At 41.5% G+C, this 25,189-nt stretch overlaps 1 protein-coding gene across 5 annotated transcripts in view; it reads right to left on the bottom strand.

Moving 5' to 3' along the window:
* Positions 1-25,189, bottom strand: part of nek7 (NIMA-related kinase 7) — a 66,828-nt gene that overhangs the window by 40,454 nt on the left and 1,185 nt on the right. Inside the window, exons 2-3 of one of the 5 annotated variants that reach the window (XM_034582379.1) lie at positions 21,644-21,652; positions 18,550-18,606 (exon numbers count right to left, since the gene is read on the bottom strand). The gene's annotated coding sequence lies outside the window, so the exon portion shown is untranslated. Of the gene's footprint in view, positions 1-18,549; positions 18,859-21,643; positions 21,653-25,189 lie in introns of those variants that run through there. The other 4 variants (XM_034582380.1, XM_034582378.1, XM_034582376.1 and 1 more) reach the window with 4 other exon arrangements.

The following is a 25,189-nucleotide window of genomic DNA, read 5'->3' as shown; positions in this document are numbered from 1 at the left end:
AAATGATCCAGGACCATTCTTCCGTTGCAGTTAGGCTGGCAGGTGTGAATATATAATTTTGTTGCAGATGAATACTGGTGAGATCTACATTATATTAAGAAGCGAAAAAGCAAGAACCCCATTTATCTTCCAGACAAACTGATGGCTGTTTTTCTGTTGAGGAAGGTGAATAAAATCTGCCATCCAGACCACCACCACTCAGTGTAAACAATGTTTTTTTGTGAAATTCTAACCCGACATTGTCACAGCAGGCCCAATCACAACAAGAAAATGATATGATGGACGAGGGACGGGAGGAACAGAGTGAGGCAGAGCAGGAGGAGGAAAGACAAAGACATTAACAATGGTATTCAGCAATTTTCCTCTTCCAGCACACACCAGGATTTGTAGATTTTTTTGTCCCCAGTCCCCATTTAATTTCTATCATACTCATCTAATCTGTGTTTTTGTATTTGCCTGTGACACCGGATCAATTAACCACTGTATTGTGCAAAACCTTTTGTCTTCTACTCAACATAAAATCTGCTTTCAGACAGGCACTCTGATGTATGGGAGAAGGCAAATGTCTGAGACAGTTGCACCAGACATTTTCCGGCTCCCTTGTAAAAAGTTTGGAAAATATCTGAGTGAGACCGTGTGAGAATACAACAGGAAATTCAGAAGGATGTGAACCTGGAAAAATAATCTTGGGAAGAAAAAGAAGTGCCATATATGTAGAGGATGCTGACAAAGATTTTTTTAAAGGAATAATTAATTTTCGGATTAATGAAAACTATAAGATTCCATAAGAGATATGCGACCTCATAGTTTGCATGGTCTATACACTAAGAAAAGCAGGTTCAACCTGTGTTCATTTATTAGTGGATTATTTATTATAATACATCTTACATCTTATTATTGTACTGAATTTTTCAACTTATTATTTCTCAAAACACTACGATGATGAGCTTTGCTGAGCCTCAAAAAGACATTCTGGAAAAGTATGTACAAGTTGGCTTTTCGCAGACACAGTGGACAACAAGGCGTCCAACTTTGATATGAAAGAGCATATCTTCAATCATCTGTGGCAAAACTGAGTGGGAGTAGGGCACAGCAGGGATGAGGTAGGACAGAGTGAGACAGATGCAGAGCCGAGAAAAACGCCAGGAGAGAGAAAAAAGAAGCTTGTTAGCCCTGATGTGCTCCTGGTCGTGTGAGAGACGGTGTGAAGCCGCGCACCACAGAAGTTGGCACTGGCTTTAGCGCCTCTTTAATCCCCATTTCCTCCCTACTGCATTATTCATTTAGAACAGGAGAAGAGGAAAAACAAAGAGCGGGAGCCGATTATGAAAAAAAAGGTGGATCAAGCAAAGTGGGAGGGGGGTGGGGGGGGGTGAATGGGGAAGTGAAGGGGAAGGGTCCTGGAATTAAGCGGTCCCAAATAGAAGAGTGCAAAATCAGCTCTCGATTGAGGACGATAAATATGAAAATAGACTGATGAACTTGGGTCTAAGGAGGAGAGAAAGGAGAGAGGGGCAGGAAAAGGGGTTGACGAGAGGGGTTTGCGGGGGTATTTAAAATGGAGAGCGGAAAAATATAATGCGACACTATCCGGCCCGGGTGTAGGATGTGAGGGAATCAAAGACACCTTTGAGACGCCAGAAGATGACAGTGAAAGTGCTATAAGAGTGCTGTCCATGATTACAAGAAGTGCAGAAATCTTTGAGTCTCTGCTCATGAAAGCCCACCCCAGGCCTCGTCTGAAACCCCTGCTTGACTAACACTGATGACACAGAAACGGAAAGAGAGGAAGAGAGAAAGAGAGAGCCACTAATGATGGAGGGGTCCAGATACTACAGACGCAGCCCGCTCTCCAATTCATTTTAATCACTATTCAAAATCATTAGCTCAAATGTGCGAGCACTCGTGTTCGTTGGACCGAGAACCGAGAGAGAGTCACGGAGTGAGAGGGTAGCAATTACACCTCAGCATGTGCGCCAGTCTTTGAGGACTTTGAGTAAGACGGTCCAAGACTTGATGGAATAGAAAATGAGGAGAGGAAACTATTGTCTCTCAATCTAAAAGGGAACAAAAAAAAAACACAACATGAAGATAAAGGAGAAGGCTTTGAAAATGTGCTTTGCGGAGGCAGCCAAAAACACGACAGAGTCGAAGCATTTGGACTTTTCAGTTTCCCCAAATGTGACTATAAAAGCCTTCAGTTAATCAGGGAGCAGCTCACTATGAGAATATTACAGAATCTCAAACAGTCAGACAGAGGATCCAAACAACAACAGGGACATCAAACAGGATTCATTATTCAACAAGCAGAACATGGCTCGATTAATGACCAGGTCTCTTCAGATTGCATATAGTATGTGAATGTCTAGTTAATGAGTGTAATGTACAAATAAATGTATCTGATCAAACCCAGTGTGGCTTTTCAGGCTCTTCCAACTATAGTCTGACCAAAACTGGATTTTTTTCTAGGCGAACACAGGCAACAATATTCCAAATTATGATGCTAGTGTTGTATTTTACAACGTAAAAAGAGAAATTAGGAGCAGCTCCGGCTCAGGAGATAGAGCAAGTCGAACATTAATCAGGAGGTTGGTGGTTCTATCCCCCGCCCCTCCAGTCTGCAGTCATACAGAAGCACTTTGTGACAGTGTGTTCAAATGGCTGAATGTGACTCTTGGTCGAAAATAAGCAAAACAAAATCCATATGAATCCCTTACATTTGGTTATTTAATATCTGTGTTGAAAAATAAACTGACAATTATAAATCATTACATATTTTTGACAGTCCAGGGTGCACCCCACCTCTCACTCAATGTCAGCTGGAATTGGTTCCAGGACCCCTGGTGACCTTAAAGGATAAGTGGTATAGATCATGGATGGATGGATATTGTTGGTTTTTTAATGCATTTTCATCCATTCACTGATTACTGCAGCTGCCTGTACCTGTCACATCTTCACCAAGCAGACAGCACAACAGGACACCGCAGCATGAAAGCTAGGAGCATTCAGAACTTGAAGAATTTCAGTCGACTAAGGGGGTCGGACTGACTGATGATTCAAGTCCTAAATGATCAGGGGGCAAAACTCGTGCACAGATGTGCTTGTGAATCAAGTTTGCCATGAAGAGTTTGTAAAGGGAAGGGACAGGAAAAACAATTTAAAAACATGTAATCTATGATGTGTCGTGCATTACGTGTTTATGTGTCTGTGAGTCTGTGTGATAACTTCACCCTCTCCCTTGTGAAGAGAGCACAGCAAAATGATAAAAAATAAAAGGAAATTAAAACAAAGAAAAACCACTCAGGTCCGCTGGGACAACACAAGGCCAGTGATCCATAATGCTGCTTCCCAACTATTTATAGCCCTCCTTTACATTTTTCACTTTCCAATTTTTATAGGCTAATGATTATTTCACTCCAGAAGTAAATAGCACAGCACAAATAGCCTGGGCTTCATGTGCGGCCTAAATTGATTTATTCCCCAACAATCCTAATTAAGTAGCACAATGCTCCGCTCTGGTGTGTGTACATTTCACCTACTGCAGCTTCTATAAAACATCTGCACTATCATCTGGCCTTTCATGAACCAGTAAACCCATTAACTACACTGGACCCTCCTCTGTCTTCATCTGTGTGTCTGTGCGCGCCCACCTGCACATTTGTATCTGCTTCCATCTCAGTTTTCATTTTACATTCTCAGCCACTATGTATAGTAAACATGTCCACCACTGTGAAAAGAACTCAAGCACATGCAGGTGTCAGCCCCTCTCCATCTCCCTCACACTTGTCCTCCCCACCTCCCCCCGCCCCGCTCCTCTGTGCTCTGTTGCTTCTGTGTCTTGTTGACACGAGCTGGCACGTGGCTAAAAGCCCGGGCCACCTCTCTGCTCTATTGTCCTGCCCACTACACTTCGGCACTGATGGCTCTCTTGTGGCGAGGGGCCCTTTGTTGCCAGCCCGTCACTTCAGCAGGTGCCCTACAGCAAAAGGCAGAAACCAGCCAGCCAGCCAGCCCGCACCGCTTCGTTAGTGCAGAGGCACCGTTTGATGTGCTCATTTCATCAGCCGGAGACGGCAGCCAAGGAGGATGCTAATAATCACTTGAAAAACAAAAACATTCTACTCAAGCTTGTAAAAGATAAACTCCAATTTCAATGATAAAAGAAGAGTGACAGACAGCCATGGTAACAGTAGAAAAAAGACCGCAAACCACACTACCCCTCTCTCTTTTTTCCTTAAAAAAACCCACCTTTTCCGAGGTGAATCCAATTCATACTGTCAGTCACTGAGAATAAACAGGGTACAATGACAAATTGCTGACTGTGTAAGGGAAAGACAAAATCATGTGGCTATAGTATGCAAAAACATAGCTGCATTTAAGACAGCTGTGTGATCCCTCGGAAACCTTAGTGAGTGACGGAGCAGGCTGTGTGAAGCAGAGAACCCCCCCAGGCGTGCAGGAGAGGGGACCCTGGGGGTTTGGCCTACACTTGCACACCCTTGCTAAATTCACAGCCCTTCAAGATGCCATCTCAACATCACACCCCAGTTAAAACATATAAATTGAACATGTGAAAGAACGTCAATGACACTAAACTCATGCTGGCTCATCTAGCTGTACGTGATGCAAGAACGTTTTACAAAAATTATTAAAAGAAATCAGGATTGTGACCCTAGTTCCCTCATGCCAGTGCATTAAGATCATTCCAATCATGGATTTACATCCAGCTCCTGGTTGTACTGTAAATGGTTTGAGGGTTATAGGGATTTCAACTTTTAGGATGACAATGCTTCATTAAATGAAGTGCTTCATCACAGAGACAAGGGGGTGTTAAAAGGTGAAAAATCCTTTAATATATGAAACTATTCAGGCTGTAAAGCACTGTATAGTGGACCCTGGTTTGGTTATTTAAGCCATTATGTGAATTTTGTGGAGCCTTCAAATATTTTGTGAAGCACTTTGTAACTTAAAAAAAAGTGCTACACAAATTATGATATATTATAATCAATAACATTATCAGTTCATTTAAACATTTGAAACCAATATCCTCACCCAGATGTGCACAACACAGCATGACGAAGATCCCCAGGCTTTAGGTTGCATTAGTGCCCTGTAGCAACGACTCATGGTCTTTCACAATGCAAAACCGAGCATTGCACAGCAGAGCAGAGCTCCCAGTGCTCGGGGACCAATAAGGACTTTGTTTGTTAGCCATGTCACTGACTGACCACTAAATTAGCTTCATCACCTCTGGAACGAGGATATCTGATGTGACATTCTGTACCACGGGGCAGGGACTTTGTTTGTCTGCAAGGCTGCAGGGTGTTTAGAGTAAAAAAAGAGAAAGGCATAAAATGGGGACAAATGAAGGGGTTTTACCAAAACATAAAATAAGGAAATGGCATGTTCACTTTTATTTTTTTGCACTGTTCTAAATAAAGGATTGTTTTACACAGCACTGTCAGCACTGACAGTCTGGTCTTCATCAGGATGGCTGTGTTTTCTGAAGCCTATAACCTCGTGATCATGCTAACAGGAGTCAACAGATGAGAGCCTCATCTTCCAAGCAGCGTTCAGACTCTGAAATTACATTACCCTTCTTTGTCCTCTAGCAATATCTATAGAGGAGGAGATGAGGCTGCAAAGGAGGCAGCTTGACATGGCCCATGTTAACGGAAAATTGCATAAAAGCAAACAACCAACGGCAACAGAGACTTGACTATCCTGTGATACAGCAGCAAATAATTTGGTCGAACACAGTAAGGACCATTGCAGATAAGAATTAATTAGTAATTTGTTGTTTGCACAAGAAATTAGGTGTATGTATGTAAAGGAGATAAAAAAGCTACTCCACATTTCTAGCTGTGCTTGGGTTTTTTGACAATACTGTCAAAACTAATTCTGATCCACCTCAGGACTCCATTTTAACAATGTAAGTGCATTGGTCGAACAAGAATGGTGCAGGTTTGTCAGTGTGAGAATGGGATCTAAATACTTGATACAGATACAGATACATCAATATACAGGAGCAGCATATGCATGAATGAGTAAATGTGACTCCTATTGTAAAGCGCTTTGAGTGGTCGTTAGTAGAAAAGCATTATATAAATGCAGTCTTTTTACCATTTAGGCACCATTGCAGATTTTTCAGGTAGAAAGAGACAATGTTCCTCTGCAGAGGAAACAGATCTGTGTGTGTAACAACTAGTATACATGAGTTGTGCCCATGCCTTCGTATAGGTGCGTGTATGACTATTTTGCTCCTAAAATACCAATGAAATGCTGCACCACTGTCTTCTGCAACAAATCTGTTGGTCAAAAGTGAAATTCTTTTCAGATCGCCTAAACTTTACCTGACCACACCTCATTTTAAGACCATGGGCGCTCAAATAGGTGCAAGTACATTTTCTGTATGTGGGCGCTGGATGAGAAAATGACAACTGCGTTGCCCTGAAACTAGCAAAGATACTTGCGTCACTTGGAGTCGCTTTGACCAAATGTAACATAGGGCCCTAGAGTTGTTTGAGACAATGAGACCTGTGATTTGATTTTCTCATCTATGAAACAACTATTGAAAAACATCTGGTGAATATCGTCTATTTTTCCTCCACACAAAACCAGGAGTTTCTCATACTCCTTTTAAGCAGTCTCCCCCCTCCCTGGATAGTTTGAGGCTATTACCCTGCGTCATCACCAAAGTTTGTCTAACGGGAAATGTCCAAATCATTAGTAACGTGAGAGGAGCATTTCCCAGGCATGTCTTGTTACATACTTGAGTGCTAACGTGGGGGCTAAGGACTCGTGTTGGGGCTTTACTGAGCCCAAGCCTTCTCATAGACTGGGAGGGGGGTGGGAAAAAGAGGACCACAACCACTCAGCATCTCCATGGTCAGTAATGGAAATATCAAGACTCTACCTAAACCAACCTGAGCTCACCAGTGGCACACTGAAGAAAGAGATACCAAAACAGTGTGGTCCACACATAAATGTGACACATACAAACTCACAAACAAACATATGCAAATGGTTTTAAACTGAATGCATATAATGAATACATACAAATAGTGAGCCCATGGGAGCATGGCTCCACAAAAATCAATCTTTGGTCTGGCTCTGGATCGGTTTCAGCTCGCTGTGGCCTCTGTGGTGGGCCCTGCTGGCTGCCGCACACACGCACACACAATCATCTAACCAGATCCAGAGCACTGCTACTCAATCAGAGGTCAAACGCAATACTGATGCTGCATACGAGTGTGTGTATACACCCATGTTGTTTTCATTCTGCCAAATAGGATGACTCCCATCTATGTAACCAAAAACAACAGGAGTATGTCCGTTGATTCCAGTAGCCTAATTTATCCCGTCCTACATCACATCACACAGAGATGATTCAGCTTGACCACATATGTTAATCTACAAAGCAAAGCCAATTTTAGCAGCTAAAGGTAGGGTTCTTTTCAAGGTTTCGTTTTACACTTTTGAATTTGTGATTTGAAAAACAGACATTGTGTGATGATTATTATCAGGGGTGCAGACAGGCAAGCATTGTTCATTTCTAGACATATGGTTCAGTCTTGAAGACCTTTGAGGAAAACCTTGGAACTGAAAATAAATCAGGAATAGTGCGGCCATACAAAAGCCAGTCAACATTTTTGGAATGGGTACTCGAGAAAATACAAATCTTCTATATCTTACCACTTCTCTATTTCACACATTCTATGGACAGAAATATTTGTTTTCTCTGCACAGCAATGGAGTGATAAAATGAGAAATGAAGCTTATTCTGCTGTTTAACTCACTCACACTGCTCTGAATGACTTCGGCCAAGATGCCGAACGTCTCGAAAATGTACATTTTGAAACAAATTGTTACAGAAACCAATGAACTAATATGCATGTGAGCACAGAAGATGCACAGGCAGACGCACAAATGCACACGTGGGAAGTTAAACGTTTATTTTATTCCTCAGGCGCTCATTCTTCTTTGCATGAGTGCATCATCCAGCGCGCTGACAGAGCATCCCCAGTATGTGTGCGAGTGTAAGGAGCTGACGATCAGAGAATAACGTTACCCCTTAGGGGTCGCACCTCTCTCCATTCTCGCCCTCCTCCCGTACCCCTCTGCTCAGTGCCTGCAGGGATTTCCCTTTTCAGTCCAGGAGAGATGTCAGACCTGTTCCACCATCCCTCACACAGAGGCTGGACTCTGTCCTCCATTCACCCAACATCTGTAACCAACTCCATCAATCAGCCTCAATTCTAGATATCAGCTCCAAATGGGGCTGTACAGATCCACAGCTAAATAAAAAGCAGGACACATGTGATGATTAAGTGTCACAGCCCTGTAAACGCTCGCTTTTATATAGCTCATTCTAGCAAGTGCTGTCTTAACCACTCTCTTAACCCTGTCAACAGATCCATCACACTCAATTCTAAACATCATGACACCAATTCCTTTCTTATTTTCTCTCTGGTCCTTCCTTTAATATAGTAACTTTCGCCACATCTTCATTCTGTCATCAGAAACAGCCACAAACAATGAGAAACTCCCTCTATAAATAATTATAGGCCACAATCTATTTAAGAAGAAATCACACTGACCTCTTATGCATGAGAGCAGCTGGCATGGTAAAGGCCACATCTTTAACATACATTTTTGGGAAGAGAGTTAGTTGAACAAAACAAGACCTCACGTTGCAAAATTGCGATTTACATGTTAGCATACATTACCATTTCTTAGAATTACAATGTTATACACCAAATGATTAATAAAGACTGATCTGCACGTTAATCAATAATGAACATATCAACTCAAGCATCACCATTGGTCTAAAGGGAATACCAATCACTGTCTAGCATCCCTGATCAATGATAAATCAATCACACCTTGATTTCAGGAGGTTTTGTGTGACAACATTTAACATAACCAGAAGTGCAGAGGGTTGATAATATTTCGGAAGATATTTTTTACGCTGCAATATTTCCCTGATAGATTGAAGAGAAGGGGGCAGTCAACTGTGTCACAAAAAACCTGCTGTATTGCCCGTGTTACCCCCTGCCAGTAAGTCTGGATGGCCGGGCAGCTCCAAAAATATATGGAAATGACCGGCCAGCTGTTCTCCACATTTCCTCCAGCAAAGACCTCTCCTCTTAAGAGATATTTAAGCCAAAACTATCAGATAAGAGACTGAGGATAGGCTTCTATATCAGAATAGAGCTGACAATATTCAGAAAATGAAAACAGCAGTCATCAAAATTACAGAGAAAGATCGAGGGAAAGAAAGAAAGGGAGTAAGAGAGAGAGAAAAAAGCTCCACAACATGGGTTGAAAGCAGCTAAACCAAAGAGGTCTTCCCTGCCTCCTTCACATATTACAATATTAATATTAATGAGACTTCCTGTTTTTTCCCCCTCTGTTTTTTCCCCTTAGACGATTTGAACATGAAAAACTTAAAAAGCGCAAATTCCAGGAGTTGCGTATCACAGTTTGACCTGGAGCCACACAGCAGACACCAACCATGACAGACTCGCTGTTCAAAGCAAGCAGGAGCCGCTTTCATCAGGGGATCCTGGTGTTTTTTGTTTTTTTACAGTGTGACACCACCAGCCCATGCCATCTGCCTTTTTCTAAAATCAGAACTTCAAGATGTGCTTTCTGCTTATGCGTTGTTTTTAGGTGGGCTTCACAACCAAAGCCCAGCGTCACGCAGGCTTTTGCTTCTATGCTGCTTGCTGACTGCTGTTTACAGCCAAGCCCCGCAGTGTGGCGCAATGTTGAATATTCACTGTTAAACTGTCTAGCCAGAACTGGTTGGGAACCCAGCCAGGCCTTCACAGTGCAGTGGCGTAAGATTCTCCCCCCCCCCCCTCAAATGCAACCCGATAAAAATCCATCACTCCTTCTCCAGCGAATCCAGAGACAGACCAGTCTACTTCCCTCCTCCTACCACACACCCACTTCCTGAAGTGTCTCGCCTCCTGGGGAGACCTTTATTAAGCCCAAATCCTCCTCCATTCTTACTTAAGTACATTTAGTTCATCATAAATAACTACACACCAATACATTAACACACATATCATTTGCACATTAAAGACACCTCTCCTCTATATCGGAGCAGGCCTCTGCTGACTCCTGATGCCTGCCTTCAGACATCTGTAAAATATTTTTATTCTGTGCCCCAATACCGCACTGGCAAAGGTCTCTCATCCTTGGCTTGGCAGGACTTCTGACAGAGCCAGCCGGCAGCGCCATACAGGCCTAACCCCTGCTGCTGCAGCTTCCTGCTGCTCCTAGGGAGTCAGGCTGCCTGCCTCCCATTGACAGAGGGCCAGGCTGGGCAGGGAAAATGAGGCTGAGGGGAGGCCCCCGGGAGAGGACCCCCACTAGTGGAGAGCAGAGTCAAGAATGGGGGGACAGAGGCTGAGGGGTGGGCAGAGGCAAGTAGAAGTGGTGAAAACTAAGTAGGGAGAAGAATGGCAAGTCAGCAAGAGGAACTAAGGGTCTAATACACGAGGCGGTCATACAGACATGGGTGGCATGGAAGTGGAAAGGGAGCGAGACAAAGGGGCTCGAGGACATGTTCAGCAGCAGGAGTTAAGGGGACCTTCTCATTATGACTCCGCTCCCTCCTTCATGCCCCCAGGCCTTGACCACAACCTCAAAGCCCCAGGCCAGACCAGGGGACCAGGGAAACCAGGGAGGACTGCTGTGAGTCAGGGTACACATGCAGAGAGAGGAGAGGAGGGGGTGAAAAGATTTCATCAGCACCCAAACGAGGCAGCGTGAAACAAAGAGACTGAAAAGAATACGGATTTCACAATTAAGGTTGTTTTGTTTCTGTGATCCTAGTCTTGTGAGATAAATTTTCATGAAAATTGCTCTATTCTTTTTTTTTTTACTAATTACAATCTATATTAAAATTAGTAAAGCCAATCCAAGTTAGAATATATCTGACAGCAACACTGAAAAACATGTAGAAAAGCCTTTGTCACAAACTTGTTCTGAAATAATATCTCATGATATTTAGTATTTTATATAATGTGCGAGAGTTGTTTGAACTCCCAGTAGCTTAGCTCCTAACAATGACAATATGAATACAATTGAAACTGCTGTTTGTGCTGTTTAGCAGTTCAGTAGCTTTGTAACATGAACTAAGCAAACTGGATGTTTTTAACATCTAGTATACCCAAAGTACAATGTGCTACAATAGTGCTTGTGGCTTCATAAACCTGATCCAGTTCGATTTAAAAAAAATGCCTTAATCAACCCTAAACTTGATCTTGCAGCTCAATTAGTGACGTCAATAGAAGATTAAAAACCAGTATATTAAACAAAAAAGATTTGCAAGAGAGACTGTCCCTAGTTTTTCACAGTGAAAAGGGGGAGGGCAAAACAGACAGTCTGTCAAAACAAAATGCTCTCATACAAATTTGTTCAATTCTGCAGCAAATCCCGTGTGAAACATTAACGCTCATTTGTGGTGAGGTTGGAACAAACGCCCATAGCACAGTCAGCAAGCAACACACACAAAAAAAACCATTCCTCTCTCATTCCGTTCATGAGTGCAAATTCATTCTGCTTTTGTCTCATCTCATGACAAATGCATACTGTCACTGTCACTGATGTGGTGTTTACACTGGCATACAGCATCTTGTAATTATTCTGTGAAAGTGAATTTGTATCCTGAGGGATTTGTATTTGTGCATGTGGATAATCAAAAGAGATAGAGGGAGAGGGGACACTTGGAGAGTGATCTCCAATAAAAAAAAAAAGGAAGATAGTGCTTGAGAGCCATCTTTTCAGTGCAGTTCAAAATATGCCAACATGACTTTGGTATCTGTTTTGATCAAATGTGGACAACATCTGGGGTCCTGGTTGTATACAGCCCTCAAAACAATTTGACCCTGCCCACAAAACAATTGATTAATAAAAAAAAAATTTAAAAAAAATACTAAATCCTAACAAATAAAAAAATATCTTGTGATGGCAATACATTTTTCTCAGAAATAACATCAGTTTGTATATCAACATGTCCTTCAGGGTGGTCCCTTCTGGCTGTATGTATGTAGTGCTTACCTAAAGAAATGGACAAACAATAATGACAGACCATTGGCCCTAGTTTGTAGTGATGTGCTCCCACTAATTAAAATGGCCAATCTTGAGCATCATTAAATTAATTTTCATTCATTAAAAACGTGCTAAACTGGATATGTTGCAAGGAAAAATGAGCTTGAATGGAATCAGGGATCTTCGGTGGAGTTATGGTGCCAAACAAGCTTTCACTCGACCACCAAGTTCTTACAGAGACAATGCTATGTTACGAGGGAGAAATAACTGTCTTTGCCAAGCATGGAACTACCAAAGTTGAAGATTTGTTTGAGCAAGTTGATTAGGCTAAAATGCAGCATTATCATCCTCACTACCATCTGACATCAGACACCTCGCTAAAGAGAAGCAGTTCCAGCAGTTACATACGTGTGTTTAAGTAAGTAAAGTAAACAAGTTTATTTGTATAGTACCTTTCAGATACAAATCACAAAGTAATAACAAAAAGAAAATCACAAGCAATTGTTACAATCAACAAACAAAGAGAGACAACAAAGAGAAGAAGAAATATCCATGAATTAGTTTATATTATAATAAAGGATGTTATCAAATCTAAATTGCCCTACACATAATAATGTTCCTCACCCCTGGTTTAGATGGCAACAAACTGCAGCTTATTTTTCAACATGCAACCCAAAGGCAAAGTTCGCACGGTTCTATAGGTAGAGATACACAGTCTCTACTGTATAATAAATATACAGGTAGTCCACAAACAGCCAAACTAAGAGACTCTTTATGAAGCCTGACTTTGAATACAAACTCACTCATTACAGTCTAAAATTAGAAGAGTCTGTGTACTTAAACACATACTAATAACAGCTATATGACACAACTACTCCGTCAAGTCAGCAGCTCCAAACAATGAAAACAGAAAGCTGCAAACTATTTATGTCAATACATAAAAATTAATGAAATATCTACTCATTTTCTGTGCGGATTTACAACAGTGTTTCCGAGTAGACCTGGTTTTAACCTTTCCAGTACGCAGTGGAAAAAGGCAGGCGTAATGAAGCTATTTTTTTTCATCTTTGTTTAAACATTATTTCTGCTTAAAAGGCTATTTAATGCGAGTGGAAAAACGCTTTAATGTTATTTCTTAAATTAATCCATTATTTTAATAGGTTCATAACTCAATTACACATAAAGAGACTTGTTTTTTTTTATAGAGCAGGATTTCAGAGTCAAAGCAAAGACAATAACTGTGAAAAAAAAAAAAAGAATGAATAAAATCTTTTTTTCAGACACCCTTTTGCGGGGAAATAAACCATTGATATTGTGTGGTCATGACATAAGCTGACCAAGGGGCACTGACAGCATTTCATAAACTTTAAGCAGGGTCCTAGGTCAGTAATTTTTGTGTTTGCATGTCTTTGTAGTGTGTTTCCCCCCAGAGCAATATAGAGCCCAATGAGAAAAGGCATCGACGCCACAGTGAAACTGAGAACTTTCACGTGACGTGGGGAGCCGCAAGGCATCCTCCAAGGATATTTGAATGTTTGAAACATCAGTGACCCTTCATAAGATAGAAAGGAGATGGATATGAAAAATATTGACAGGCTGGCTGTTTGAGGGGAGTGTAAAAAGCAGCTCAGACAGCCCACTCTCATTGCCAAAGACCTTACTCTAAACCCTAACCAAACTGAGCCTGGAAAGGATAGACGATGCTTAATTCTTCTGGGAAAGGCATCTAGTTCGCTGTTTCTTTTTTGAATTTTCTTGCTTTTTATCATCTGATAATCTAACAGATAATTGCAAAGCCCAACACCAAAGTAGCCCATATCCTAAGCAGTGATCTGCTACCTTTGCCAGCATCGTTTCTGTACAAGGCTTGGCCAAGGTCTTTGACATCATGCAAAAGACAGTGTTTAATGTAGCTCAAAAGTTGCCTAAGGAAGCATCTTCCTTTAAATATGCTTTGTGAAAGAAAAAGAGGCGAGCTTTATTTTTTTGTTCTTTGCGAAAACCCAAAGGCAAGATGACTGTTAGAGTGGTCAGATGACAAATGTCTCATCTGATCTTTAATCCAGTGGAAGGGCCAGCTCCAGGGCTAAAACAGGAAACTCTCACAGGATAGAGCGATTTGGTAAATTCCACTGCGCTAAATCACTTCTGTGGGTGCACTAGATATCTCCACACCAATGAGTAGCATTTTAGTTTCTCTCTCTGCGAATGTCTTAGTAGTAGAAAGCCATTAAAAGTGCACCAACTGAGAAGATATGTACTGAATGGCCTCGGCCAATATTTATGTATCTGAGACCAGGATAAATTACCGAGAGAGAGATATACTTTTTATCTGTGCTTTCAAGAAGGCAAACAAGTAAAATACAGACAGAAAAAAAAGTCAAGTGAGATGACCAAGATCTGTTATAACAATAGAAGCAAATAGCACATTTTCTGTCAAATTGAATTAATTTTTTTCTGTGTAAATTGGGATCATGCCTTTGCGGGGATATAAATCGTCTGGGATTTGTTTTAAGCACTTGACTTTACATTTGTGGCTCTCATCTGTAATTTGACACGTTTCTTGCGTAGGTGGTTGTGGGGACCACTCTGTGGAATAATTTGCAAACTACACTTTTCTGATTCATGTCAGACTTTAGACTTTTCACATATGCGAGAGAAGTGGCTCCTTTTTTTTAGGTATGAGCTCCGCATTGACTCAGCTGGTTAGAGTCCTTCTCCTTTTTGTCACTTACTCTGTTCTGTGTCACGGTCACTTTCTTTAAGTTGCTTTCATGCAAATTCTCTGTCCTAATGTGTCCGCAAGTCATCCAAATTAACAAAATGATATTGCCAAAAAAGTGTGGGTTTAAGTGAAATAAGCATTAGCTAAATACAAAAGACGATATGTTTTTTAATTGTAGCACGATATACATTGTCACATTGCACAGCCCCAATTAAGTCTGATGACAAAAGATCTCTTTCTGTGCTTCTATTTTCAGTCGGACTAAACACTACTGAACGCTGCTGCTATTATCTCTCTCTAGTTTTATTAAATGCAAACACTGCAGCGGGAAATCAAAATCATTAAGTTTTGCCAAAAGCTGTCAAAAGTAATCCACCTCTCATCAGCTGAGGTTCAAAGCAGGGTATACTGGCAGAAATCCCTCATCACGCAGACTGACACGAACATTTGGCAGAGATTTGCTGATCATCCGGTTCATGACACATTCCTTGATAGTCAACTTCACAGAGCCAGCCGGTGTTCATCTCCATCACCTGATGACACTGGCACATTCAAGCCTGTTGTCTTTGACGATCATCGAATGTGGCAACAGAGAAGTGAGTAATAATTGGGTCAACAAGGTATGTCAGTTCCAACTAACTCTCGTCTGAATCATCTCTGTGCAGTGTAGCCAAATGTGATAGTATGACGCCTGAGTTATTTGGCTGTGATAGGCAGCGACAGCAACATGGTATGAGATACTGTTTTAAACCTTTGTGTGACCTCTTGAAATGTTCAGGCCAGAGAAGCGTGGCGATGCCTAAATACCTGTATGGTTCAGCTCTCACTTCATTTTCTTCATTGTTTGTTGAGGCTCTTATATTATTATTATAATCATCATTTAAGATTTATTGTGATTATTAATATTCAATACAAGACTTTTTCAAAAAAAGTCACACAAGAAAAACCTCCTCCTCTAAAGAAGACTTGTAGATTTATTTTTCATTCAAATAAACCATTTCTACTGGTATTTCTCTTCCAAATAAACCCTGTCCTCCAGGCTATAACTCTTATTGGGATTTAACGGTGTAAAACAGACAGCTGGGAGCAGTGCTTGGGCCAAGTCTCTCTTTTTTCCCAGAGATACAATACACATATAAACTTTATGGTTTAGAAAAATATACTGACACAATTTCTGCTGAAAACTAATGGCTAAGAAATGTTTGTCTGGTGCTAAGTATTGGAAAACACAGCCTTAGGGTTTAGAAGAAACACACAGTTGTCCTTGTGTTCAAATTTTCATAAAAGAGCATGTTTTAGAATATGGTTGCTTGGATTTTAGTCTAATAACACTGTATATTGCCACATCAATGACAATTAGAACTGAAATGATAAATACCAAGCATTTATTATTTCATAATAATTTCCTTTACAATTATTTTATTTTAATTCGCCATGCATATGACTAAATAAATTATGTATTTATTCAACATATTTATAGTTCATTAAACTATTTACGCCAACTACCCCTGAAGTTCTGCACTGGTTTGAACTCAACACCTCAACCACTGTTGTTAAATCAGATTAAATTACAATTTAAAATAACCTACTTTTACTATCAGGTCTGTATTAAGTTATCAAATTTTTATTCAACCATTCATACTCCACAACAGGTCTCTAATATAATTTTAGTGTCGTACAGCTGAGGAGACACTAAGGTTAAGTCACCAATAAAGTTTTGTCCACGCAGAGACAGCATGGATATGAGTACTGCTGTAATTGAAGTATCTGCTCTCCATCTGTGAACATCCATAAAATGCTCGTCGTGTCCTACTTTTGTGGTATGTGAGTGAGTTCATTGGATGCAGATGCAACATAAAGTTAAACATGTTTTGATACTGGCTGGGGACCAGTGCAGCAAATCATTGCCTTCTCATTCTCTCCTCTTCTCTGTTGTTTCCTGTCTACCAGTATTTTTTAGACAAGAAGTCCGGAAAATGTCTGGAAAATTGGGTCCAGATATTTTCAGGGATTTGCCTTTCACATATTTCGATCAGACGTGTTTACAACAACAGGAAAATGTCCAGAGCATTTAGGTGAGGGCTGGCACCTGGGTAGAGCATCCAGGAGGCAGGACATGATGTCCAAAAGTTCTGGATTCTTGTTTTCTCAATTTGACATCTTCGTCAGCGTCTGCTACGTGTATGGCTCCTCTTCAGCATCCTGAGACATTTGTTTTTATCAGTTTTGCATCATCATGCGTTAGAAACATCATCAACACACCCATTTGCTCACTCTGATATTTTCCAGATATTTTAGTAGACGGCTGGCAGGAAGTTCTGGAGAATGTCCAAAGCAACTGACCCTATGTGTTCAGGCCCTTCAGAACATTTCAGGAAAAAGTCCGGAGTTAAGTGTACGTCTGAAAGCAGCTTCTGTCACTGCCGACTGCCAAATATAGGTTAAAAGGAAACCTTTAAAAGATAATAACATATAGGGGCAAAAAGGGAATCCACCCATCAGCCTCTCTCTTTCCCTAAATAGGCTCATCAAGTAGACAAGCAGCAAATGTGGACAACTAGATCTGAATCTGCTGATTTATCAGGGTTTCAACAAATTGAATTTAGGACATTTGTAAAACCATAATGAATGAAATACAAGACCTATGTCAAGTATGACATGTATGACAAAATATTGGAGTTATTACCTACAACCTCCCCAAGTTCTCAATTCAGTTGATTGTTGCATTTTGATTAACTTCTCAATATATACTTCCCCCTTTAACAAAACATAAACCCACAACATTAAACAAAACAAGGGTCTTGTTTGTAGTTTTATTTCAGCTACTGGCTGTATCACTGCGCTAGAACTACAACACATGGAGACACAACAAACTATGCATGTCACCAAAACAAAAAACTAATATTTAGGTAACGGGATGCAACAGAAGTAGCGTTAAATAAACGTTCACATAATTAGGACCTACCTAAAAGTTTTAAGGCCCAGTATGAAGTATTTTACCATATTTAATACTTTTCGAGGCCTAAAGGTCAGAGTATTGAATTCTAGACTTGTTAAGACCCAGGCCCTCTTTATGATGACCCAGCCTGATACTGTCTGTTGTGTCCACATGGAGGGGAAGATATCACAGTGTTTAATTTACTATTAACAGGACCTGACACATTTATAGTCCAAAGTAAACATGGCAGGATGAGTGGATGATTACTGTTAAATCACCGAGGAGAACTTTAGCTACATTTTTGATCCATAAACCACATGAAGACACACACACACACACAAGAACAGACATGAGCTAACTTACATGTTACTATTCTGCCACCTCGTCTTTAGCAGTAAAACTTATAAATGAAGTAGTATTTGTGTAGCACTGTACTACAACATCATCGTACGGCTGTAGCGTGATGATTACAAAGTGTGTACTGTCTTCTTTCCACTTCAGGGTGAAAGCTACGTGGAGGTAAAGCTGTTACAACACACGCTGTTATGCTAATGTCACTGTGACACTTGTCAGATTGAAGTGACAGCATCGAACTGCGGCGGCGAGAGTTAGCAGCGGCGTGCTACTAGCGCGCTAACAGGCTAAGCTAGCTGCGCGAACTTCGCAGAAACTTTTCCCCGAAGTGAGCGTCAAACAACCAGTGGGCTCAACGTGAGGCTTCACCACCGAGTCAAAATGGAGGGGGGGGTGATACCACTGTACGGTCGCTGTGGTCCACTTTCACAAGCTGGGTGTCAGGTAACGCTGTGTCAGTTCTTACCAGGAAGTGTGGGACTCTTCTGGTTGCTAAGCTGGTCCTTCTTCTTCGTCTCCTCCTCAGGGTTATGGCGCACGTCTTTGTTTTGACTTTCGCTTTTCTCGACAAGGTCGCTCCGGGGGGAAGTCGTGTCTGCGGCGGCGGGGGCCTCTCGTCTCTCCTGCGTGGCACTGCCGAGTCTGAGCTCCTAACTTTTTTCTTGTGTGTGTGTGTCTGTGTGTGCGTGAAGCGGAGACAGAGGCTGTGTTGTGGAGCCAGTGGAGATGTGTACGTGTTTCACATCTCTCCTCCTCCTCCTCCACCACCGTCATCAGCGGCTCTCCTGACCCGCGTGCCAGTTATGTCAACACGGCAGCATTCCCGGGAGGGCCCGGTGTCAGAGGAGCGGAGGGAGCCGGGCAAACACCGCGAGATTCAACAGGGAAACTCCAGCACAAACCACCCTCACTCCATTTCACTGGGGTTTTATTTGTGTCCCGTTAAATGTGTGTGAATCTGATCACGTGTGTGAGTGTGTGAGTCATTCTTCACCCAGGAAACCACTAGAGTTCAGTTTTAGTTTCACCAGTGTTGGTCTGAACATGTCTGTGTGTGTTTGCTTGACCTGATGCTGGTTGCAGCTTCTCCTCTGACCTCGTGCACATCTGGTTTTTAAAGGGATAGTTCCCTGAGAAATGAAAATTCACTCGTCATCTACTCACCGCTGTGCCGATGGAGGTGGTGGGTGAAGTGTTTGAGTCCACAAACCACTCCTGGAGCTTCAGGGGTGTAAACAGCGCTGCAGCCAAATCCAATACAATTGAAGGAAATGGTGACCACATCTTCAAATGTAACCCCCCCCCCCCCATAAAATGGCTCCATACTGCTCGTGTGGTGTCATCCAAGTGTCCGCAAGCCCCGACATTCAAATTCGACTTGAAACGACCACCATGTTTTTAGTCTAAATGTCCTCTCTCCAGTCAGCCGTGTTCACATTCACGCGCGCACACACTTCCCACTGCATTTTATGTTCTTTTCTGTTGGTTTTTTTACCTTTTGTAAAGTATGTTTGTTATCTAGGACGATAATGCAAATGCCCTGAATAAATTTTGTAATCATTGAAAAATGACATAGGTGTTTTGGGGCCTGGGGAGTTATGAGACCACATAAGTCGCTTGCTTTGCCCAGGTAGTCATCCAATCTTGTATTGTGTTATTATTATGGTAAATTGACTGTATTTATACTGTGCTTTTCTCGTCTTAATGACCCTTTAAAGCACTTTACAGTATAGTCCACCCATTCACACTGACGAGAAAAGCACAGTATAAATACAGCCCATTTACCATAATAATAACACAATACAAGATTGGATGACTACCTGGGCAAAGCAAGCAACTTACGTGGTCACGCATCTCATTCTGACGCTGCCGGCACAGCCATCTGGAGCAATTTGTGGTGTCAGTGTCATGCCAAAGGACATTTTGTCATGTGGACCGGACAAACTGGGAATCCAACCGCCAACCCTCCGATTAGTGCTCTCTCTCCTGAGGCACAGCCACCACTATTAGTGATGTATTTTCATTTTAATCAATTTTTGAAGCAGAGCTCATTTATTTTCTGTGCTACAAGATAAAAAATTTGATAGGCCTTGAAAAAAGTATTTGACGAAGTAATCTTGACTCGGGCCAGTGTCCACTTTCTGCCTTTTTCCACAGCTTTTAACTATCGGCACATAATTTACTCAGATTTCACGGAGAAAAGCCAAATACTAAACATAATGTTAGGTAGTTTAATCTATAAACATGTATCATACTTTATAAACCAATGTGTTTGCATGTCAACAGGTAACATAGCTGTCAAACAAATGCAATCAAAAGTACAATATTTCTTAATGAATTTAAGTGGTTTGGAAGTAAAAATGACTTTCTCCACAAATTCAATTTAAGTACTGTAATGAATGGACTCGGTTACTTTCACTCACTTTGTGTGACACATACTTGCAACAAAAACAATAAGACTGGTTGATGTAACTTTGCTCAGAATACGCAGGATGATTCGTCGAGGGTGTGTAAGCGTGTGTGGGTGTGTATGTGTGGAAGAGGGAGACGGAGCCAGCTTAGGCTTAATGGATTCTGCTGAACACACTCGTATCCACACACATCCACACAGAGCCTCGCTCGCTATTACCATACGCAGATGCATGCAGAGTACCCACACGTCCCATGACACACACCCGCACGCACACGCTGCGGGTAATTGGGTATATCATGAGAATTTATTGACAAAAATGGTATTGCGGATTGACACGCATGGACAGCGAGAGCATCTGGAATTGATCAGCTTACTTTGCTTTGATAAGAGCTTCAGTGCTGATTCCAGACTGACAATTCAAACACTGCTGATACACAAGAAACACATCTGTCTCCTTCCCATCCCCATTGTTAATAATCAACAAGTTAGGTAGGTTTGTGTTTTTTCTCCCTACTTCAATAGCCTTTCTTGTTAACCTCACTGCAAATACGGAAAAGGGAGAGATGCCTGGAGTGTAGGATTTCTCCCCCTTTTTCTTCAACAACAGTTGAAGATTAAAAGAAACGTCTCACGGAAATCTGTCAATTCTGTATGTGAATAATGCTGTGTGGAATTTAATGGCATGAGTTATATTGGGTTTCCTCTACACCCACATTTTCTTTCAATAAGATCAATGGCGCTCAGTGACAGATAGGGACGGTCTTTTGTATCTTCAAATTTCAGGTTTCTGAGGGAATAATTAGATGGATGGATGAAAAGTAATGCATCAGTCTGCGAGGGGAGCTGCACCCAGAGATCCTCTAGTTCAACATGCATGCCTCCACGTCTGTTTGGTAGAAAAACTGTTTAATAATCGTGTCGAATTTCCATTGTTCTAAAAGTGGCTCTCTGCACTGATCTGGCGCTTTAAACCAATGGCAAACTTTTTGTGTTCTTTTTGCTGATATTGTTTATTTAACAGAGAGAGGATTTCCTTTTGATTTGGGGATATTTTTTTTTCCACGTGAAGAGAGTATTGTCATCTATTTCAATCTCTCCCCCTTTAAAACTTTCTGGTGTCGCTCGCAGCAAACCCCGAATCCAAGGATCTTCCTCCGGATGCGCTGAGGAAGGTAGAATCGCTGGAGTTACAGTGATGCTTTGGACATTTTACTGTAAAAGTGTCATTTAACTCTGACGCATTTGATTCTTGATCATATTTTCGTGTGCACAAATGTAATCTGATGACTACTAAGTTGAATTTAATCGACATCTAGAAGCACATTAGGCTAAAATTGATCTTCAGGCTACTTTCAGATCATTTGTAAAACTGCTAAATATTTAAATTGTGAAGAAGAACTGTGATAGTCTGAGAACACATGCACACCGGCTCAGTTTTTGTTTTCTTCAAGACACACATTTCACTGCAATTCTACCTGGGTTTTTCATCGCTAAATATGCAGAAATGTTTGCACCCAGAGGCTGAAAGCACATTTTAAACACTTAAAAAGGGAGAAAATGTTGATATTCTCACTCATGTCTTTTATATCTCCCTCTGTGTTGTTGATCTGGCTCAGGGGTTAGGTATGACTGCAATGTGGTAGAGACAGAAGCTGCAGTCAAAGCTCCTGTGATCGGGTGCAGACTTCATAGAGACCAGCAGATGGAGGGGAGAGGAGCTGCGTGCATCCTGAAGGTTTAGCAAGAACTGAGAGGTTATACTCCGCCAGTACAAAGATGACCTGTCACACACTGAAGCATGCCGTATCAATGCAGACGAGCTTCCTGTTTATCTACCTCACAGAGCGCAGCCATTAGAGGAAGAGAGAGAGGGATTACAGATGGAAATATGTATGAAATGTTGTCTCTCCCTTCGTATACCCAGACGAACTTGGAGGCAGCGAGCATGTGATGCCTGCATTTCCATTTTTTTTCCGCTAATTAATGTTGTTTTGTCTTCAAAGCGCAATTGCAACCCATAGTTATCAGCCTTGATCGCAGCATTTTCAAGGTTGTTTAGATGTGAGCCGTCACATAACAAATACGCGTAAATATAGAATAACAGCACAACAGAGAAATAAAGGATTTATGGCGTGTGGAGAGCACCGCGCAAATGAGGCACAGGAGAGATAGTCTGTGGTAATGTGAAGGACAAAACTGGCATATTATTTCTGCCTAGATCACTACAAAAAAATCTATTTCTCAGTGGCTGCTTTTGTGTTTCTGCATTTGTGTGTGTGTGTGTGTGTGCGCGTGTGCGTGTGCGTGCGCGAGTGCGTGCACGCGTGTGTGCGTGGATGCATGTGCACAAATGTATCTGTTAGCATATTCCTGCTCTTGGCAAACATCCAGCACAGTGGATCTCTCCACCTGCTCGGCTTCAACCAGAAGGGCAGGCCTCAGTCTCACACACACACTAGTCGCTGTACACGTCTAAAGTGGCTACACACACATACACACACACCAGTAGAGCTGCGTCTCATTCACATCATCACCCTGCTGACATCTGCCTGTGTGTGTGTGTGTGTGTGTGTGTGTGTGTGTGTGTGTGTGTGTGTGTGTGTGTGTGTGTGTGTGTGTGTGTGTGTGTGTGTGTTTACTGGTGCCGGTGTGTATTTGTGTTAGCAGGGTGGCTGGTGTGCAAGGTGAGGTTAAATAGGTGCCTAGCAATGAGAGGATGGAACTGAGGTGGAACTGGCAGAATGTCATACACACACACACACACATACACACACACACACAAGCAGCGACAGTAGAAACAACACCATCAGAGACACATGTAAACTGCAGGTTGAGGCAGAGTGAAGACCTATGCCTCAGTGATCACTCCATACTTTGTTTTGACCCTGTCGCCTGTCACTGTGTGTGTGTGTGTGTGTGTGTGTGTGTGTGTGCAGTGTGTGTGTGTGTGCAGTGTGTGGTAATGTATGTGTAATACCTTGCAGAGACTTGCTGATCACACAGAAGGGATGTCGTCATCGGAGTTGATACCTGTTTGGGAAATAATCACACATCTGTTGTTACATGTTGAGAATAACTTTGATTTCTGTTGGACGACGTTGATTTAGATGTTTCTTGTTGTGAAGGAATACCTGATGTCCACATTATGAGGGACCAGCAGAGATTTCCTCTGATACACTTTTGTTATGACAGATAAAGTCAAGTGCTCATACCTTTAGTTCCTCATTTGACCTTTATCAGTGACGCACTCTTTGAGGCAGATCTGATCAAATAACAGGGCTCGGCTGCAAATGCCACAAAATTGAGCAGCATTTTAAAACATCACCCTGATGAACTGACATGTATCTGGTCTGAGACACTTTTAATTACATGTGACTCCAGTAAAGGTTTTATCAGCAGCTACAGTATTAGTCCAATCCATTTGACTTGGTCTATACCAGTGGCGGATCTAGGATTTTTCTAAATCAGGGGCCATAAAGGGGCCACAGTTTACCGATAATATGTCCAACATCCTTACACATTACCTGATTCAGAAACTGCACATTTAAGTCATTGTTTGTTTAGTTATAGCTTTATAGCTGTGATCAAAGCCACATGTCATTGAATACAATTTGAAAATTGTTCCTTGTTCAAACACAATGTCTTCTTAATAAGAATAATATTAATATATGTCTTTTTAATAAGAACTTAAAATACATTTTAAGTTCTTCATTATTTATTGTCAGTATTGTTAGTGAGTGACTAGTGTATTTAAAAAAATACAACTGACAGGACAAGGGCACTTCAGGGGCCAATCAGATTTAAGCTGGGCCCTGTGCCCCCCCTGGCCTCCCCCTGGACCCGCCCCTGGTCTATACATTTGAAGTGTCGCAGTGGGGGTTGAGTTCCTGGCCAACATTTATATGGAGATTGAACCTGGAAAGGTAAAACACAGTGTCACACCTATCACCATAGGATTACTGAAGCTTTATGGACAAACTGCTCGTGTGACAGCAAACACGTCGGGTTGTCTGGATTGTTTTTGCACAGTCATTGTAAACAGACGCTGTCATTTAACAGGAGGAAGTGGTTAGAGGTGGGAGGACGTCAGCTGGCGGAGACCCTCCTCTCTCACATGTTGAGGCCTCTACACAGACACGGCAATATTGAACCTTTTTTTTTTTCATGCAAAAGTAAGGATCAGAGCTTGTAAAGGGTTATCGCTCTATAGTGAGTGGATGGTTTTCACAGGAAGGTGATTCAACAAAAATACATGTGCTCAAATGCTTGTAAGCAATATAATCATCTTTAGGTCCAACATGGAGGTTATGTTTCCACCCCTGTCCATTTGTTTGTTGGTTTGTTTGTTTGAAAGCAAGATTGCACATAAACAACTCTATGGACACGGAGGAACCCATAACATTTAGGTGTGGATCCAGATCAGGGATTTTTATCACTCTCTTTAACATTATGAGAAAGTCAGGTTTTTTTGTTTTGAACATTTTTTACCATTTTCCCATGGAATAATTCATGAATCTTGATGGAAAGAATCAGGTACATTTAGGATCTGATATCTATGAATGTGGGAAATTTCATGCAGCTTGATTGAATTTAAGGAAACTGGAGGTTCTCTACTGAGTACCATTCTAGTTCAGCAATTTTTTGCCCCTTGTATTTTTCCATTCTTCATATCATTTAATATATCTTTGGAAAT

The sequence above is a fragment of the Hippoglossus hippoglossus genome, chromosome 4, assembly GCF_009819705.1.
Source record: "Hippoglossus hippoglossus isolate fHipHip1 chromosome 4, fHipHip1.pri, whole genome shotgun sequence".
Classification (NCBI taxonomy): Eukaryota; Metazoa; Chordata; class Actinopteri; order Pleuronectiformes; family Pleuronectidae; genus Hippoglossus; species Hippoglossus hippoglossus.
The sequence above is the reverse complement of the archived record's forward strand: the minus strand, read 5'-3'. Positions and strand labels throughout refer to the sequence as shown.